Below are 2,243 nucleotides of genomic sequence, written 5' to 3'. Positions count from 1 at the left end.
CATTTACTTATTTATACTTTCAAAGTTATACTTATCCAGCATAACAGAGATATATGTTAAAGCTGCTGAAATGGCCTGACAAAAATGGATCTTAGAGTTCTGACAGAATTTAATTGGGATGTCACAGTTGCTCATTGGCGTAAAATTACCAAAGTCTATTGCTTACCTTTTCCCTTCATTAGATATGACTCTTTACTTGGGTTGGATTGTCATTGTTTCCCTCCCCCTTCCAGAACTGATGTTATTGTAGTGAAGGGTAACCAAATCTGTCTCCCTTCCTTGTCTGTACTGACAATAGTCGAGTGATCTAAATTTTATGGTGTGCTTGATCAATGCTCGATCTGCCAAATATCTGTTGTGTTTGCTACAGTTTGCCAGTGAACAACCAACACTAGCATGGCCCTGTCCCTGTCCTTGTGCTGTAATTGATCTACAATAACTTGATGTAGTGTAATTTCTATTTATAGTACATCAGAAAACTACAGATTATTTAAGTAACTTCCATTTATTTGTGAAGATGAATAACTCTCACATCGATTAAATGCTGTAGCTGAGACTTGGACATTAAATCAATTTTGAGTATAATGCTGAGGACATTCTGGAAAGCTGGGGCATGTCAATTATGCCAAATTGCAGTAAGAAGCAATAAGGCCTATAAATAAATGTGTGATCAGTTTAAATCTTGTACTGTATTACTTTTTGTCAACAAATGTTGCTGGGTAATATTTTTATAAATTAGAAAATAAAAACGCCATAAAATATTCTCTAAATCATAGCAGTTCCTATGAACAAGTTACATCCCCTTAATTTTCAATGTAGAGTAGAATGTAAATAATATACTAGCTAATCTGTTCACCGTTGTTTTTGAGAATATATTAATTACATCTACAATTTTTTTTGTTCATCTGGGGTCTCCCACACGTAGAAACCCATCACTGTGTTTAAGAGTCTTCAATTCAAGCTTTTGAGAATCTGCATCCACGAGTGGGGTTACTGTTTGCCCAGAATAGAGTGCACACTCTGCCCATAGGGGCACATCCACTCTTCTAAGACCACAGATCTTGAGTCAGGTGGGTATAACAAAGGCTCAAGATAATTTTGTCCGCATGGGGCTACTGTTGAAATTTAAAGAGATGTGCTTGCTGTGATGATGACTCATTCCAAGGCACTCGGTGACAGGTCAATGTAGGGTGTCGTCCTCCTCTCCTGCAACCACTTCCTCTTTTGTCACAAATTCACTTCCATGCTTGGTCCTGCATCTTGCCCGTGGGCCAGAGGAAGCATATCCGTTGCATGTCTATGAGTTCTGAACCATGAAAGTGAACTGCTTGGACGTGTTTTATATGCTATAAGCTTAACTTGCATTGGAACCTGCTATTGAAGAAAGACAAAAAAAAAACACCTTTAGCCTTTCAACACAATGGCCCCGGATTTCCGGGATCACGCTTAAGCAGAAATTATGCCAAAATTTACGGTGGTTTCTACGCTGATCTTGTCGACGGGAATTTACATCCATATTTCCTGAGAATCGCGTCAACATACACCGGATCGTAACAACCGGTATAAAACAAATCGAAATCAGCGTAAACAATCAGGGCTCACGGAAATCGTGGAACAAAAGACATCTTCCTTCTTTAAGTTCCTCCTTATCTTATTGATATCATCAAAATTAAAGTTTAAAGCCATCAAACCATCATTTATGCAGATTAAGCACAGTGACCCAGAGTTTCCGCTAGATTGCGCTGGCTTTTTCAGCGTTTCGCGTTTCAACGATCTTTTGCACTGGCTAAAAAAAAATTGCAATGAAACTAGCCCTGCCCACAAAACTGGCCACGGCCCCCACTGGAAACAATGAGGATGGTGAGTTTCCACCGATTGTGCCCGCCTGCGGCTATTGGAGGAGGGTTTTAAAATTAAGCCTGTTTTCTTAGGTGCAAAGGCACTAGTGGGCATGGTTTAAACGTTTTTAAGTACTAAAAATATTAATTTACTAAGAAACTGACTAGTGTACACCAATGAAAGTAGTAAATGTTTCAGTATAGTTTTTTTTGAGTCATTTTCAGTGATTTTAGATCCGGTTACTCACAGGCAGAGGACTGGGCACCTTTAATAAAAATCCTTATTTTTAGTGATAAACCTATTTTCAGCTTCATTAATAAAACTGCACCAGGTTGCCACTCTTAAATACATCTCTTAAATGCATCAATGAATATTTTTGATTGCAAAAAAAAATAAACGATTAC

General features: G+C 38.2%; 1 long non-coding RNA gene across 1 annotated transcript; it reads right to left on the bottom strand.

Annotated features, from left to right (window-relative positions):
- Positions 1–486: 486 nt before the first annotated feature.
- Positions 487–1,829, bottom strand: LOC137331055 (uncharacterized). The gene is made up of 2 exons (XR_010965366.1): positions 1,603–1,829; positions 487–1,374 (listed from the first exon to the last, which is right to left on the bottom strand). It is a non-coding gene; the product is annotated as an uncharacterized lncRNA (long non-coding RNA).
- Between the last annotated feature and the right edge of the window lie 414 nt (positions 1,830–2,243).

The sequence above is a fragment of the Heptranchias perlo genome, chromosome 13 (genome assembly GCF_035084215.1).
Source record: "Heptranchias perlo isolate sHepPer1 chromosome 13, sHepPer1.hap1, whole genome shotgun sequence".
In the NCBI taxonomy this organism is placed as follows: domain Eukaryota; kingdom Metazoa; phylum Chordata; class Chondrichthyes; order Hexanchiformes; family Hexanchidae; genus Heptranchias; species Heptranchias perlo.
Note: the sequence above shows the minus strand (reverse complement) of the source record. Positions and strands in the feature narration are given on the sequence as shown.